Genomic DNA, 18,085 nt, shown 5'->3' with positions numbered 1-18,085 from the left:
TTTTTTCTAAAAAGAGGTTAAGTATGTTTACCTTTCAAAGAAGTCATTTGCACCTAGACTTTTCCCAAAGTAATTTAAACCGAAAAGCTCAGATAATCTCAATGAAGTGCATTAAACAACCTCTTCTGGATTCTCCCTGGTGATAGATCCTCAGTAGTGTTATGAAATGAGGCCTTCAGGACTCAGCCTGTTAACTCTAGGCAATCATTTTGTATAAGCAAACAACAACAAAAAGGAAACCTTCTTGTTTTCCGTAGTGTTTTAAAATTGACTATTTGCTTTATAATCTCCAGTTAGAATTGTTGTCAAATATGGAAGTAATCTTTTAAAAGCAATGCAGTGCCTAAACCAAAGCACCAAACTCCTTATCCAACTTTAAAACCCTAATCCCCTTTAAGCCATTTAAAACCAACTTCCTATCCCCATTTGAATTGTTTCAGAAAGATAAATGTTTTACTTACTACCTTCCTTCGGTTTTTATATTACTTTTTCTTTTTGTTTTAGCTCACTTTATAAGTAAGGGGTGTATTGGTTTTGCTTTCAAATGAAGCAAGTATTTGTATTTACTCATAGGATATGTGAGCCAACCCACTGGCTCTGAGAGGGATAAAATTTCTGGGGTGGTTAAAACCTACAGAAAGTTAGAAGAAAGTTACAAGAAACTAGCTCTTCCTTAGGAAGATAATGGACTTGTTTGACTCTTCCCATCCAATATACAGCTACTAATAGAGACTTTCTTGTACAAAGCAGAAAATTCTATAATGAAAATATTTACTACTAATATTAAAAGCCACACTATTTTCTCTCGGGCAACATTCTAGGCCATACCAGCCATACCAAAAGTTAAAACACTGGTACAGAAACTACACTGAGACAATGTTAAAAGAACACAGTCTTAAAAAGAAAAGGGAACATATTTCAAGTTCTGTGTAATTTTTGACTCTTGCTTAGCAACAAGTACATTTTCCCCTTCTTTCACAAGGAGGAAAAGTTACTTTCTATACTCTGCGGTGAAAATGTAAATTAGTATAACTTCTCTGGAATGTGAATTTGCAGTATGTATTTAAGAACCTTATAAAAATGGCCATTCCCTTTGATTCAGTAATCCTACTTCTAGGAATCTAACTTCAGTAGACAATAATAAAGGTAGATAAAAACTTATGAACAAATATATTAATCTCAAAAATGTTACTTGTGTTATCAAAAATTGAAGAAAAAAAACCCACTGAAAACAGCTTAAATCTCAGTATTAAGACAATGGTTAAGTAGTGAGGTATATCTATCTATAAGACAAGTATCATGTGGTTATTCAAACTGATGCTTACATAGAATTTTAAATAGCTTGGGAAGTTTATGATAAATATTTCTACTAAAATTACATAAAAACCCATCAAAAGAGAGTGGAAAAAAATTTGAGAAAATGTTAAGAAGAGTTGTAATTTGTGTGGTGGGATTATGGGTAACTTATTATCTTCTTTATTTTCATAATATTCTACAATGGGCATGTATTAACTTTAGAGTTAGAAATAAGGTTTACATACATACATATATTTTTTTTCCAATAAATTTCAATAATGAATTCTCCTCATTCAAAATAAAAGCCTCAGTTTGAAGGAGTCCTCTCCCAGGTATACGTAGGTGTTAGCTCAAGTGTGTGTGGGCATGCACACAGTCAGCAACCACTTAATAATGTACTGGCTGCAAATTCCCTTTCTTTCCAAAGGCAACAGCAACATGACCTTTGGGACCTGGAAGAAGAAGAGGCCTTAAAATAAGGGCTGATCTACCCCCAGGTGGGAAAGGAGGAGCCCATTTAATGAATTTAAAACCTACACCAACACCAGCTGTGAGTATAGAAATGGTTCTTTTACAGCACAAAAAGAGACTTTCCTAGATAAAGAAATATTATGCTTACTTTTTTCACGTATGGTCAGACACTCATACGCAAATTTCTTATTGCTAGAAATTACAGGAACCACAAAATTTAACCTAACTGCCCATCTTAGACAAGTCTAATCCACATGCTTTCAAATTTACACTAATACTTTATAGCAATCCATACAGTGCATAGTTAACTTGTAGATATCAATGGAAATCTGCATAAATTTGCACACTAATGGTTAAGGAATGCATTGCCAAGGTGGATAAAAGGGCTAAGGATCTAGATAACATTCACTTATTCATTCAACAAATATCGACTGCCCACCTACAACGTGCGAACTACTGTGCTAGGCACCAGAGATACAGTATTGAATGTCCTCAAAGAGTTTACACTGTTAAGTGGGGAAAGTGGGGAGGCAGAGTTCATAAGGAAACAAGTAATATTTTATGTTAACATGAAGAATTTATAAAGAAAAAACTATTCACACACAATCTTAGTAACTTAAACTAGAGTAACATATGAGGAAGCTACTGTCAATTTAATATTAAGTAAGATAGAAACTGATTTACATAGGAGCTAACACTGCTTGCTCTGTATTCTCAGGCCATGAATCCAGTGGCTATAGACTTGAGCACCATTTCAGTGTCTATGCCCCAAAGGATACATGGATGTGGGTGGAGAGGAATGATAAGGCCTAGCAAGCATGCTGATCTCATATTCTGATTTCTCATTTCCACATGTGTGACAGGGCCCTGTGCGGCTCCCAGGCGCAAGAGTCTTTTTTTGTCCCCCAATTCTTGTAGGCAAGACTCCAGCCTCCAAGACCTTCTCTGAGTTCCAAAGGGCGGATGTGAACAGTTGCTAATCAAGGGAGGAGCAGCCAAGAAACCACCTGATTAAAGGGAGCAGAGACTCTCCTGAGATTAGGAGACCACCTGAGACCACCTGAGACAGATGAAAGGAGGGCAGGCTCTGCACATACCTTAATCTTGTCAGAGACCCCACCCTTGAACCACTGTTATAAAACCCTTCATCAAATTCTCTGGGGTTGGGATACATAGTTTTTTGAGGCAGGAGCCTGCTGTGTCCCGCCCCCCCCCCCCTTTGCCTGGCAAAGCAATAAAGCTATCCTTTTCTACTTCACCCAAAACTCTGTCTCTGAGATTTGACACCAGTGCAGAGAAGCGGAGCTTTCGGCATCATAAGGATTTTTCAAATGCATAATACCACATTTAATAAGTAAATAGAAACAAACTTCACGGAGCTGTGCAGGCAAACTCATAAAGTATGTCCAGCAGAGCGTAGCCTCTCAGTAGATATTCAAGAAGTATCACTCTCTGGCTGATGATGCCAGACCACTATTCCAAGTTACTTAGGAGCTTTTTTCTTAGGCTTCATGAGTACAAAATATAAGCACCCTACAGACAATTTCGGTTTATGAAGACAGCTCTAGAAAAAGGCCAAAGTTGGCCAGCAGGCAAACCAGGGCAAGTGAATGTAGTCAACTGACTTCCACCTTTCCCAGGCTTTCCCTGGGGCTTGATAAAGAGGATAGATACCCTTATGATAAGGCATTGGGTCTAATGTTAATTGAGGTAAATGATCTTCTTAGAGAAAGAAGCACTAATATTTCTGAATGGTCTACCAGTGTCCCTCCATCCATAACAATTTTAAGATCCTTTTCACTTTTTAAAGTACAGTTATACTGACATGAAAGATGTAACACAAGACTAGGACGTTATTCCTGGGTCCTACCTAACACTATGCCTGGCCAGATTTACGGACTGAGTCCATTTCTATAGGCTGCTACCTATGCCTATTTTGACCAAGAAGCATGATCCCAGGTCTCTGGGATTGTTTAAAAAGAACGAGACTGCTCTGGAGCCAGAGTGTGACGGGAAGGGATGCGGAAACTGGAGTGGCACCAGGTACAATCACTGACACTCCTCTTCACTCCACACAGTCATTGCCTTGGGGACTGCCTCTCACATTCAGTGAGGTTTCACAGGATGTACTATGTCCTTAATATTAAAATCTAAATTATGGAAAACCTTACTTCTCTATCTCAAGTTTTACTTTCTTCAGATGGCAGTAAACAAATAATACATTTGTTATCAATCATACAAAATCTCCCTCAGTCTTGGAAATAAACTGTAAGACATGGTCTCAACAGGTGAATTTATTAGTTAACACATATACCTGAAATCCAAAGATGTAGACCAAACATGAACAAAAATAAAATCTCCCCTAGATTATCCAAAAGCAATTTTACAATTACTTATTAAAGGATAAAGTCAGCCATATTAAAATGAAAATTGGTATTAAGTTCTAAAAATGCGTTTGTTCCAATAGTCAAGTAAAGTAATTCCACCTTAAATCCTTTAGGGAAGTAAGCAAAGTATGGATCATATAAAAATGAATAACAAAATAATGTGCCTCAGTTCTATTTCATCATGATTCATAAGATTACCTAAAATTAGCAAACTAACTTTTTTTTGCACCAAGGATTCAAAAACACCCTTCATAACTAATCTGATAACATAAGGTGGGATTTATGCCAACTTTTTAAAGTGTGTTGTATGTTTCACTTCCTCAGCCGCCCCTGTGTGTGTCCAGCAAACAAAAAGATTCAGCTTAAGGAAAGAAATGGTTGCATGGGTGGTCCATTTATATCCTCAAAATAGTTGAATCACGGAAGAATCACTGAATTAGTCTGTGTCAAGGCATTTAGCTTGCTGACAGCTTCTCGTCCTAAGTCGCACTCCAAATCTACACCCAAGAAACTTGGGGTCTCAGACCTGTTGAGATCACTTTGCACAAATGACACAATGAATCTAGGCCAACTTTAAACCATTCTATGAAACTCTTGAAGTGACTTTTTGCTTTTGTAAAAGTGAACCCAGAGTGCCAGGTCATTTTTTCCTTGAATCTGGTTTAGCTTTCTTTGTTTTGGGTCTTTTGGGTTTTGCTTTTGAAGCACCTCAGGGGCAGTGACCCAAGGCAGAAGATAAATAAAGTTAAGCCAACCTCAAGAGAAAAGCAATTGGGGATACCAGGTTAGCTTTTGTAAATGTGAACAGTGACCTGGGGGCTCAGGGTCAACCTTAGTCCCCCAAATTCCCCTTTCCAAACACTAAATCCACCTGGGGGACCTCAAAGTTGCTTTGCAGATTCCAAAAGTAAACCAGGAGATCATTTTTCCTTTGCTGCCAAAAAACAAAGCCAAAGCAAGGGTTCCTAAAGTGCTTCAGAGATTTAAACAATAAAAATCCTAAACCAGAATGTAGCTTTAAGGAGGAAATATGAGTAATTAGGCACTGGGGATTCAAGAAAAATGGGTCTTATTAAATTGGCCACAATGGGGGGAAATACAAGTCTGTTTTCTAAATAGATGTTGAAATCAAATGACGAGCTCTATATGCTTTTTTTAAAAAATAAATATATTTATTTATTTTTAGCTGCGTTGGGTCTTTGTTGCTGTGCGTGGGCTTTCTCTAGTTGCAGTGAGCGGGGGTCTTCGTTGCAGTGCACGGGCTTCTCACTGCGGTGGCTTCTCTCGTTGTGGAGCATGGGCTCTAGGCGTGCGGGCTTCAGTAGTTGTGGCTCATGGTCTCTAGAGCACAGGCTCAGCAATTGTGGCACACAGGCTTAGTTGCTCTGCGGCATGTGGGATCTTCCTGGACCAGGGCTTGACCCTGTGTCCCCTGCATTGGCAGGCGGATTCTTAACCATCGCGCCACCAGGGAAGTCCCTCCATCTACTCTTTTTTTTTTAAATTTTTTTAAAAAAAATTTTATTTATTTTTGGTTGCATTGGGTCTTTGTTGCTCTGCCTGGGCTTTCTCTAGTTGCGGCGAGCAGGGGCTGCTCTTCGTTGCGGTGCGTGGGCTTCTCCTTTCAGTGGCTTCTCTTGTTGCAGACCACGGGCTCTAGGCGCGGGGGCTTCAGTAGATGTGGCACGCGGGCTCAGTAGTTGTGGCTCATGGGCTCTAGAGTGCAGGCTCAGTAGTTGTGGCGCACGGGCTTAGATGCCCCGCGGCATGTGGGGTCTTCTCGAACCAGGGCTCGAACCCGTGTCCCCTGCATTGGCATGCGGATTCTCAACCACTGCGCCACCAGGGAAGCCCCCCTCCATCTACTTTTTAAAGCACTTGGCTTTACCCTTCTCCAGCTATTTGAAAACATATTTGGAAAATTCCACATGCAGCATGGAAGAGAATTTTCAGCAGCAGTTAGAAAGGGCTTGGGCAAAAACTGTAAAGAAGCAGTATTGTGCTTCCACCCACCTCACTTTTTGCCCTCAGGTGTAAATTGCCCTCATGCTGACTTTTGGCTCTCTGGTACACCTGACCCCTAACCGGTGCCTGCCCTCTTTCAACGTCCCATCTGCCAAACCCGCTCTCAGCCAGCCTTTCCACTCCTACCTATGTGAGGATCAGAAGCAAGCTCTGAGCACATTGTGGCTTAAAGGCATTCATCTCTTCAAGTCACTTAATTCAAGTGAACTGCACACAGCAGAAGTAGAATGTTCTTAAAGTATTTTTGATGGTAAGCCATGTAATAGTCCTAAATAACTACTAGGTAGGTTTGGAATTTGGGGGGAAAAAAAGAGGCAAAAAGAATTTATATCATCAGATTTATACACATCTATATTTGCTTTACCTTGAATTTCTTGGTCACTACCATGGCTAAAAGACCATGCAGATACATATACGTGTACAATTTTACGTGGAAATTTATTCTTTATTAAAAAAATTTTTTTTAAGGAAAGAGATATTTATTTATTTACTTTTGGCTGCGTTGGGTCTTCGTTACTGTGTGCAGGCTTTTTCTAGTTGCAGCGAGTGGGGGCTACTCTTCGTTGTGGTGCGTGAGCTTCTCATTGCAGTAGCTTCTCTTGTTGTGACGCACAGGCTATAGGCACGCTGGCTTCAGTAGTTGTGGCTTGTGGGCTCTAGAGCGCAGCCTCAGTAGTTGTGGCGCACAGGCTTAGTTGCTCCGCAGCACGTAGGATCTTCCCGGACCAGGGCTCGAACCTGTGTCCCCTGCGTTGGCAGGCGGATTCTTAACCACTAAGCCACTAGGGAAGTTCCTCTTTATTAAAATTAATTTTATCAAGTAATACATGGTTAATAATCAAATGGGGCATGTCATGAAAACCAACAGTCCATTACCCTACCCTTTCCATTCTCAGAAGCAATCATGTTAACTCTTTCTGTTTTAATACTGGTAATTACCTCGATATCTCTAAATATGCTTATTTTTCTAGTTTTTATTTATCATCTTGTAGTTATCATATATGAGGATTTACCTTACTTATACTACCTTCCTGTTTTTGGTAGTTATAACAATTTTTCTCTATTTTTGCTTTTATAATTTAATATAATTAAACTCCTATTTTTTGTTATATCACCTTAAAAATTTTTTTAAAGTTTTGAGATATATTTCACATACCATTCAATTTATCCATTTAAAGTACACAAATCAATGGTCTTGAGTACATTCACAGAATTCTGCAACTATCTCAATCAATTTGAGAACATTTTTATCCCCCAGAAGAATACGCATACCCATTAGCAGTCACTTTCCAAACTGGAGTCAAATAACATGTGGTTTTTTGTGTCTGGCTTCTTTCATTTAACATAACGTTTTCAAGGTTCATCCATGTTGTAGCAGGCATCAGGACTTCGTTCCTCTTTACTGCCAAATAACATTCCATTACATGGATATACCACATTTGTTTATCTATTGATCAGTTAGTGGACATTCGGGTTATTCCCATTTGGCGGCTATTATGAATAACAACTGCTATGAACAAGTTTTGTGTGGACACGTGTTTTTATTTCTCTCAGGTATATATCTAGGAGTAGAATTTGTTACAGAAACTTTTCAGAGGATCTTTTGACTCTCCATTTAGTAATGTAAGAATATTAGCACCTTATATAGTTGAATTTTAAATAATTCTTCTGGCAATTGGGGTTTAAAATATTTATATTATGTATTTAAACCCAAATAACAAAAGATGTGTAACTAAAGTTTTCTAAAAGTTATTTATGAATGCAGAATATATTAATAAATTATCATCAATAATTTGGGGGGACTGCCCTGGCGGTCCAGTGGTTAAGACTCCGCGCTCCCACTGCAGGGGGCGCGGGTTCTCTATCGCTGATTGGGGAACTAAGATCCCGCGTGCCATGCGGCTCAGCGCCCCCCGACCCCAACCAGAGCCACCAAAGAAAGAATTTTTTCATCTTCTATTTCTAAAACACGAAAAACCTTGTAACTATCCAAACAGAAGAGAACACTTCAGGTATTTTGCTCAAGTAGATTTACCTCAAATAGCTGAGTGTGATTTTGGTTTTTATGATAGCTTTACATGTATATGTAGCTTGTTTTTCTTCAGTCATGAGTACCTAATTCAGCTGCCTCATACTCTAAGGCGAGTCACACACTGAGTGCTAGCACTTACCTAATTACCAAAACTAGAAACCTGGATTCAGGTTGCTTTGACTCTTCTCTCTCACAACTCCTGCATCTTACTTATTGCCAAATTGTGTCAATTTAACTTCCTAAATATTTTTTTCCTAAATATTTCTTGAATTCACTTGCTACCTACCTTCCACCACCACTACTACTACTACTGTCCTAGATTAGATATCATACTCTCTCCCATGGGGCCTTTGGTCTTGCCTATCCCCTCTGCTTCTCCTTCTAATACGCCAGGATCCATCAGCCTCCACACTGCTGCCAGAGAGATGCAGCTCAAATACAAATCTTATCATACCATTCACTTGCTTAAAACTTTCAGTGGCTTCCCAGCTCCTACAAGATAATGTTCAAGCTCCTTAACATGACATGCAAAGTGACTTTTTGGCTTCCTCTCCTGCCTTGGAATTTAAGCTCCTAAACTAGGAGCTACTCATAGTTCTCTTACAGACCGTGATGATGCCCCAGGACATTGTCATTTTCTTCTCTGAGTCTCCTTCCCCTCCCTTCTTCACTCAGGTAACTCTTTACTTATTCCATAAAATTTAAATCTGGATTCACCTCTCTCAGGAAGTCTCCCCAGACCACTATGTGTTAGCTGTTCCTCTTTCGTGTGTCCTCAGAGCTCCCTCCACAAATCTCTATCATAGTATTTTTCACAGTATGCTGATATCACAGTTATTCTGTCTACCCACTAAAGAATCAAATATCAATAATTCCTTTTGTAGTCTGGACAGTTCATGGCTGCCTCAGCGCTGTCTCTTTCTAATACGCCAATAGTTGAAGTGCCTTTTCTTCTTCCTAATAATGTACTTTGTAAGTGCCTCAAAGCTGGTGACTTGTTTTGCTTACTCTCTGTATCTTCACATTTGGCCCAGTACCTGGTATAAAGTAGGAACCAAGTAAATGTATGTTGAGATGAACTGCAAACGTTACCTTTTGACACAAAGGTATGTATGTTGAGATGAACTGCAAATGTTACCTTTTATGTCTACACAGAGCCCACATCATATATATTAATAAGATGGCTATGTTATCATTTACTTTACATGTCAACTATTTACAATCAAGACAACTCTGAATTTTTAGTAATGTCTTAGAATTATTCTGAAGGCCAGACTAGTCTCTTTGACTGATTTAATTTATGTTATAGAATGTACTAAAATATTTCATAACCAAAGCTCTGCTCCTGAGATTACCTTTTGCAAACCAGTGATGCCACCGTCAAGCATGTTAAATAAACATTCCCAGGTCATACATTTAATTTTCTGTCCAATTCATTGTATCATCTGCCACACTTATGTAACAGGTAGTTATATAATGACTTCACCAATGAAGCTCAGACTTCTAATACTAAAGAAATCAAACCTTGAAATTCATGATGTGAGGTGTTCACTAGACTTTCAGTTCTCTCTGATGAGTCACTTTGCTTCATTGAAGCTCTGAAGAAATAAGGTCTGCTTATATGAATTGACTTTGGAAGAAATCAAACGACAAAGGAAAACAATATGGATTAGCCAATGAAGAAAAATTGTATGCCAATGTGTCTTTACTCCAGGATATAGTAGTTGTTCAAATGAGGGAAGCTAGACTGGGCTGGGGTTTCTTTAAGTTCTCCTTTAGACTGCAGTTGTTAAGAAAAAGAGGGAGGGACTAACCATTTTTTAAAATGTGTAAGAGTCTAAGTGGATATTCTTCTCCCCTCCTCCCCATGGTTGTGTTTTAAAATAATGCAAATGACAACTTGGAGACTCTAATAGCTGGATTAATTTAGTCTTCAAAAAAATAAGTCACATATGTTTTACTCTAAAATTTTAGCAAGTAATATATATTATTTATAATTTGTCATTAGTTATAAACACTGACTTTTGGCTTTTGAAAAAAAAAAAGCTAAACTAAAACTAAAACTAAATACTTCAGGCCCCAAGACATATTATCATTCTGTTCTTTAGCATGGAACTCAGACCATTTGAGACAAATGAAACATACCATGACCATTAAATCCCAATTGCCTCAGAAGGAAAAGGGAGATTGTCACTGTCTGCTAAGGTATTACCATAGAAACTAAGGCAGACACCCCAGTTCTAGGCCTTGCAAGAAATTTTTAGTGAAATGGGGAACTGAATTTCAGATACATATGTCATTTGTTCAGCTTTCTAGAGATAAGGTCTCAGTTTTATGTCCTAGAATATAAATACAGGCTCTTTACTATTTTGCCTTAGATTCCCAAAGAATGCAGAGTTAGCTAGTCTACCATACTTAGCATGATGGACATAAAGAAAATAAGGATCTTTATGGTCTATATTAAAGACAAAGAATACTACAATATCTTGGTGAGTATTTGTATTTAACGGGGCTTGCATCCTCATTTTTTTCTTTCAAATCTTATAATAGATTTTATAATTTTTACTCAAATAACTTAAAAAGATACGTCTTTTTTGCTTTTCTAAATCTAAAAGGCACTTACTTCTCTTATGTTAATTTATTAACCCCTAATTATCCAGACCTGATTGTATGTAATTACCTTTTGTCAGGTATAATAATTTGCTCAATAAACATGTCAGAACACTTGCTGCTTTGTCTGTTTTAACAGATAAATTTGGTTTTTCCATAGCCCCGAGGCATAATTAAATATGAAAAAAGGGGGCAGTTATCAAACTACACAAAAGCTGATTCATGAAGGAAGTGCATATTGGGTTGGCCAAAAAGTTCGTTACGGAAAACCCGAACGAACTTTTTGGCCAGTCCAATACGTAGGAGGAGCCATGGCTTACTTTGGGACCTGATGCTTGCCTGAGTGCTTAGTTAGTTACAGGTAATTTCTGGGACAGGGTAACAGTAACAACACTGTGATGTGAACTTCAAAAGGGCAACAGGCAAACTTTAAGATGCACCTTAGTTAAGAAGCAGCTGTTGGTAAATAGCTATTGGCATCCATCCCTCTTTCACTACAGGTTATAGCAGTAAAATACAAAAAGAGAAACTAAATAAAAACAACAGGAGAAGGACTTATTTTCTTGGGAAGATAAATGCAGCCAATGGAATTAAATGGCTTGTGATCTAAGTCCTACAATGCTTGCAATGATGTGAATCTACACTATGGGAGTGCAAAATGAAATCCCTACCTGACCTCTGGATAGCCTAAACAGGAAATTAGGACATTTCTAAGCAAAATAGGCTGTGTCATCCTGTTAAAATAATTGTTTCCTTTGACACTCTGCATAAACATCTTACACTAGGCTGTCAGAAAAAATTCAAGACATAGAGTCTCTTCATTGTAATACATAAAACGGGTGCCTGGTCCACTGCCCTCAACATAGCTGAGGAGGTAAAGTCTGTTGATAATTAGGAAGACAAAGAAGGGGAAAGAGGGATAACAAACAGGTAAGAAAGTTGGAAGCAGTCTTTAAGTATTTACAAAGAAGTTGAAAATAAATTAATTTTTTTAAAAGGAATTTAATTCTTAAGAAGAATCTGGGTTAATTAAGAGATATTCAATGATTGGTGTTTCAGGATGTTAGAAATCGGTACCATTTGGTTGGGAAAAATCAAGTTCCTCCAGTGTCTCACATGATCAATACTCTACAGATATGACTTGTTTATCTGATTATATTTCACTTGGATAAGAAGTGCTGTTTCAGGACTTCCCTGGCAGTCCAGTGGTTAAGGACTGGAATACACCAGAACAGATAAGTAAGTAGCTGGGTTTAAGAAATATTTAGGAGGGGGCTTCCCTGGTGGCGCAGTGGCTGAGAATCTGCCTGCTAATGCAGGGGACACGGGTTCGAGCCCGTGTCTGGGAAGGTCTGGGAAGATCCCACATGCCGCGGAGCAACTGGGCCCGTGAGCCACAACTACGGAGCCTGCGCATCTGGAGCCTATGCTCCACAAGAGAGGCTGCGATAGTGAGAGGCCCGCGCACCACGACGAAGAGTGGCCCCCGCTTGCCACAACTAGAGAAAGCCCTCGCACAGAAACGAAGACCCAACACAGCAAAAATAAATAATAAACTCCTACCCCCAACAACAACAAAAAAAATAGAAATATTTAGGAGGAAAAATCCCTAGGACATGATGAATGACTAGGTGTGGGACACAGCAGAGTGGTGCCATCAACCAGAACAGAGAACATGGAAAGAAGATCTGATTTGAGATTGAGGGAAGATGATGAGTTGACAGCTTTGGCCACACAGGATACAAGACACACATCCCATTGGAAATGTCTACCAAACAACTAGATATGTATCTAAGGCATACAGCATTTGTGCCAGAGATCCGATGAGAACGGATGAGTTCACCCAGGTAAAGTGGATACAGAACAGTGTCCTAAGAACAGAAACCTCAGGGACACCAACATTTAGGCAGTAGGAAAAGAAAGCCACAAAAGAGACAGACAAAGAACATTAAGAGAGGACAGCCTTTGGAGAAGAGAGAATTTGAGAGAGGATGTGATCAACATTATCAAACGCAGTAGGAAGAACCAGTAAGATAAGGGCTGAAAACATCTACTGGCCTTCCCTGGTGACTTAAGTGAATACTATTTTAGTTAGCAGTGCAGCAAAGCAGGTTGGGTTGAGGAGTGAACTGAGAAATGAGGAAGTACGGACATAATCCCTTCTAAATCATTCTCTTAAGGAAACTGGGTGCAAAGGAGAGAAAAAAGAGATTGGAAATAGCTAGAATGAGACTAGAGAAGATACTCTCGAACTTCCCTGGCAGTCCAGTGGTTAAGACTCCACGCTCTCAATGCAGGGGGCACAGGTTCGATCGCTGGTCACGGATCTGGGGAACTAAGATCCTGACTGCAGCACAGTGCGGCCAAAAAAAAAAAAAAAGAAGAAAATACTCTATTCTCTCTTTCCTTCTCTCAGATAGGAACGATCTGAACATGTTTTTAGGCTAAGGTAGTTAGGAAAAGGATAAAGCAGAGGAAAGGTAGAGGAGTAATGAAACAAAGTCCCATAAAAAAAGATGGCATCAAGGGCATAGGAAGATGAGAGAGCCTTGAATAAAATGGCTACCTATCATCTGAGTCTGAAGGAGGGAAAGTGAGGATGAGCGTGAATACAGATAAACTGTTTGATTGTAAAAGCAACAGCGAGAGATTGACGGTGATAGAGAGGCATGAAGGAGGCTGAAAGGGGCTGGAGCTTTCACTCAAGAGTGGAAAAACATGGCTCTATAAATAGAAATGGGGAACTAGGAGAACAACAATCTCTCATTCACACAGTGCAGCCCGTGGAAGAATGCATGGCTACCACTAGAGAGGGCTATGGGCTTAGCAGTACTCTCAGAATTCTACAACAAGGAGGCAGAGAAAACATTCTGCCCCACAGTAAAACCTGTAGGGCCATTTACATTGGAATGAAGGTGTAAGAGGGCGAGAAGAAGTGAAAAGGTACAGAGTAAACAGAACAATGAGGGAATGAGACAGGAAAAAGGTTGGGAGGTGGGAAGGAATGGAGAAAGTAAGTGGAAAGAGAAGGGAGAAAGTACTTAACTTTATTGAGCAATCAAATATTTAATCATCTAGAAGGAGGGATGCATGGTTGGGAAGTATCAGAAATGACAATGTCTGACCAAGACTCAGGAAGAAATGGTGAAAGCTGCCATGAAGTTTTCAAAAGAGCAGAGAGGCCTCTGTTTGAATGTGGGCTATCTCAAGATATCTGGAGTAGCAGCAAGGGTCCTGGTTAAGGGGAGAGCTTCTAGGAGCTCTGGTTAGGTTTTCTGAAATCCCTTCTAATTCTCAAGTATTAGGATTTCATGACCATGAAAACCATTGAGTCACAGACCGAAGGTAATTGGAAGATGATCTGAAATTTAAGAAAACACAAGAGTCAAAGATAAAGAACTATAAATTGTAACACGCTTTAGGGACTAAACTGTCACTTAACATTAAGTACTAAGCACTGTAATGTATACCTAAGAAGGAAGTTCAGGCAAAAATACTATAATGATTAATTCTCAAGCCAAATAATCCCTTCAGCAATCTCATCCTTTCAATATATATTAGCAAAAATTTTCATCATGACTATATTATCCACTTGGCTCTTAAGAAGGCGCTATTGACCTAAAGTACACTAATCTAAATTTATTTTAATACATGGTTTTATAAACATATAAGAGCGGAATGCATCCCTTCCAAGTGCTAGCTGAATGTTGGCGGTGTTGAGTTCCCCGAGCCATCTAAATTTGAGGATGGGTGGCTCTATAGACAACTGAGAACTTCCTAAAGTTTGGAATATGTACATATACCTAATTTCGGGGTTATGTCTGTTCTCACTTTCCAACCAAATTATGAGTCCTTCAAGGGCAGGGTAATCTGTCTTATTTCTCCTTTAGGATACTCAATAAAAGTTTGTTGAACTGAACTAAATTACATTTCATAGAACACTTTGAGATGCAAAAGTTTAAGGACTGTGTCTTTTCTGTGACAAAACACAGCCATAAAGGAAAAGCAGAGAAATTAACGCACATGTAAAAGCTTCTAATTTAAACTACTAGAAAAGCTTTGCACAAATACAGCCTGACTCTGGGACTCTTTCACACATAGATTACTGAGTGGATCCTGATAGTCTTTACACAAAGTTCACAAATCACCTAACTGTTAATTTTTCTTAATCTCTATTTCAGACCATTAATCATATTTGTGTATAACTTTTCACTTGAACATCTCATTCCAGTGAAGTGGAGGCTTTTCTATACTTTATAAAAGGAGAAACCAAGTTTCAGAGACATTGTCTTGTTCAAATTTATATGTGAAGTAGGATTAAAAACTAATTTCCTCAATTTATAAATTAAGTGCTTAAACAACTTATTTAGGATGGCTTAATTTACACAGGATTTCTTTTTATTTGTATGTATAACCCATCTGCTTTCAAAAAGAATGCTTGGTAAGGTTTTTTAGAACACTGCTGTAAGATTTCACATTAGATATACCAAATATAGTATGGGCAATCCAGGTAATTTTGTTATATGTAGCAAAAAAATCATAACAGTGAATATGGTGTTTCTGGTTATAATATTCATTAGTATGTGAAACAAACTACACTATTGCTATCTTTCTGACAAAGCATTTAAATATTTAAACTTCTCATAAATTATCCTCACAACTCAAAGAAATCTATAATTAAAAAGAGAAACATTTCTGGCTTCCCTGGTGGCACAGTGATTAAGAACCTGCCTGCCAATGCAGGGGACACGCATTTGAGCCCTGGTCAGGAAAGATCCCACGTGCCGCAGAGCAACTAAGCCCATGCGCCACAACTACTGAGTCTGCACTCTAGAGCCCATGAGCCACAACTACTGAGTCTGCGAGCCACAACTACTGAAGCCTGCGTGCCTAGAGCCCGTGCTCCACAACAAGAGAAGCCACCGTGATGAGAAGCCTGCGCACCGCAACGAAGGGTAGCCCCTGCTCGCCGCAACTAGAGAAAGCCCACACGCAGTAATGAAGACCCAACACAGCCAAAACTAAATAAATAAATAAAATAAATTTATATTAAAAAGAAACCTTTCTATTTAATAAAAGAAAAAATATTAGAGAAAAATATTATTTCTTATAAATGAATAATTGGAATTTTGGCAAAAATGTGAATTAATTTTGAGAGGAAGGATAAAGTTCCCTTTTGGAAAGTGTCAAATACTGATTTTATATCTAATAATTAATGGCTGTATAATATTTATTAAAAGCCAGAATATCACTATTCTTTATTGCTGGCAGACTATTCTAAAAATTGTAACCTATCCCTATCAGTGAAAAAAATAGCAAGAATATCAATGATTAAAAACATTTAGATTTGGGACTACCTCTATGTACATTATGCACTGGCTTATAATTCCCAGTCTATGGAGACAAAGACTCACTCCTTTTGTAACACATTGAAAATTTACCTCAAAATTAATCATACTATAATACTTATAGATAAGGAATATTCCCTATTTGTCCAAATGCACAATTACACAAATAATTTTTCCCCATAAATCTGTTAATTTTGTTTATTGTCATATTTACTAACTTAAGCATTTCTCTTAAAATTAATTCTGATTGGGGCTTCCCTGGTGGCACAGTGGTTGAGAATCTGCCTGCCAATGCAGGGGACACGGGTTCGAGCCCTGGTCTGGGAAGATCCCACATGCCGCGGAGCAACTAGCCCCGTGAGCCATAATTACTGAGCCTGCGCGTCTGGAGCCTGTGCTCCGCAACAAAAGAGGCCGCGATAGTGAGAGGCCCGCACACCGCGATGAGGAGTGGCCCCTACTTGCCGCAACTAGAGAAAGCCCTCGCACAGAAACGAAGAGCCAACACAACCATAAATATATAAATAAATTAAAAAAAAAAACAAAAAACTCTGATTGGTATAATTTTTTTTGAGCATGATTTTGGCAGTTACCCAGTAATTCCACTTCTAAAGGGCTGTAAAAATACTTACACTATTGCTCAATATAGATGCCTAGGGATATTAACTGCAGCATTACTTATATGTAGAGAAACTGGAGGGACTTTCCTGGTGGTCCAGTGGTTAAGAATCTGCCTTCCAATGCAGGGGACATGGGTTTGATCCCTGGCTGGGAAATTAAGATCCCACATGCCACGGTGCAACTAAGCTCACTTGTCACAACTACTGAGCCCGCGCTCTAGAGCCCATGCCCCACAACTAGAGAGAAGCCTACGTGCCGCAACGAAATATCTTGCATGCCGCAACCAAGACCCGATCCAGCCAAATAAATAAATATTAAAAAGAAAAAAAGAAAAAAGAAAGAAAAACTGGAGACTCCTTAATGTCCAACAAAAGAGAACTTGTTTAATAAACTATGGTATATTCATATGATAGAATGTTATGAAGAAGTGAAAAAGAGTAAAGTAGAGCCATATTTACCAATATGAAATCATGTAGCGTTGCATGAAAAATGTAAATTTTAGCGTATATGATCCACTTCCCCCCTCAAGCAAAGAATTCTACATGTGTGCACACAAGTGGGTGCATGTGTGTGTGTTTAAATGTACATTTAAAAAAGTCTATTGGGGGCTTCCCTGGTGGTGCAGTGGTTGAGAGTCCGCCTGCCGATGCAGGGGACGCGGGTTCGTGCCCCGGTCCGGGAGGATCCCACGTGCAGCGGAGCGGCTAGGCCCCTGAGCCATGGCCGCTGAGCCTGCGCGTCCGGAGCCTGTGCTCCACAACGGGAGAGGCCACGGCAGCGAGAGGCCCGCGTACCGCAAAAACAAAACAAAAAAAAGTCTGTTGGGAAACACACCAATGATTCTGAGAGGTTGAAGAGGAAGAAAAAATGAGAGCTTTCCTTTTATACACTTTTTCATGTTAGATTTTTCTGTGTGTTTTAAACAGGAAGCATGCCATGTTAACTTCCTGATTTTTATAATTGTAGGTAGCTATACAAAAAATTACGATTGGGGGAAACTGGGTGAAGTATACAAAGGATGTCTCTTAGCTATATTTGTAACTTCTTTAGAGTAATTACTTAAAAAAAAAACAAAAAGAACTGTGAGCATGTATCATTTTTGTAATTATTATGGTGTTGGTTTGATTTTTTTCCCCTGTTTTCAAAAAATCATTTAGAGGGTAATTTTCCAAACTACAAAACAGCTCTAAAGCTTTACCCTTAAAATAATCACAAAAATCTAAGTTCAAAATTTATATCAATAACTGAAGAAGGTATAAGCATAAATTACATACCTAGTTAAGCACATAAACTGT

The 18,085-nt window shown here is 38.9% G+C and overlaps 1 protein-coding gene across 1 annotated transcript in view; it reads right to left on the bottom strand.

The window, feature by feature from the left end:
- Window positions 1-18,085, bottom strand: part of EXOC6 (exocyst complex component 6) — a 193,302-nt gene that overhangs the window by 2,882 nt on the left and 172,335 nt on the right. The window lies entirely within an intron of this gene.

The sequence above is a fragment of the Monodon monoceros genome, unplaced genomic scaffold (assembly GCF_005190385.1).
Source record: "Monodon monoceros isolate NGI ecotype Baffin Bay Population unplaced genomic scaffold, NGI_Narwhal_1 Super_Scaffold_4, whole genome shotgun sequence".
In the NCBI taxonomy this organism is placed as follows: domain Eukaryota; kingdom Metazoa; phylum Chordata; class Mammalia; order Artiodactyla; family Monodontidae; genus Monodon; species Monodon monoceros.
This window is presented reverse-complemented; position numbering and strand designations above follow the sequence as displayed.